Below are 284 nucleotides of genomic sequence, written 5' to 3'. Positions count from 1 at the left end.
ATTTATAATAAATAACTTTCAACATTTTTGTAAGGAATTTAGTAATCTAAATTAAATGCGAAGTCTTTGAACAATAGAAAAATGTCATTTCATAACAAGATATATTTCGTAACTCAAAATAATTCATAGAAGTTGGTAGACCCCAGCAACGAATGTTTTGACTTAGTAATCGAAATCTCTATCGAAGCCGTCAGAACGTTATGGTTGACGAGGGATGGGGATCAAAAATATAATAGAATAAAATAAAAAAAAGTTCTTCCTGATGCACGAGTGTAAGGGGGGAT

This window comes from Parasteatoda tepidariorum, chromosome 10 (genome assembly GCF_043381705.1).
Source record: "Parasteatoda tepidariorum isolate YZ-2023 chromosome 10, CAS_Ptep_4.0, whole genome shotgun sequence".
Taxonomy (NCBI): Eukaryota; Metazoa; Arthropoda; class Arachnida; order Araneae; family Theridiidae; genus Parasteatoda; species Parasteatoda tepidariorum.
This window is presented reverse-complemented; position numbering follows the sequence as displayed.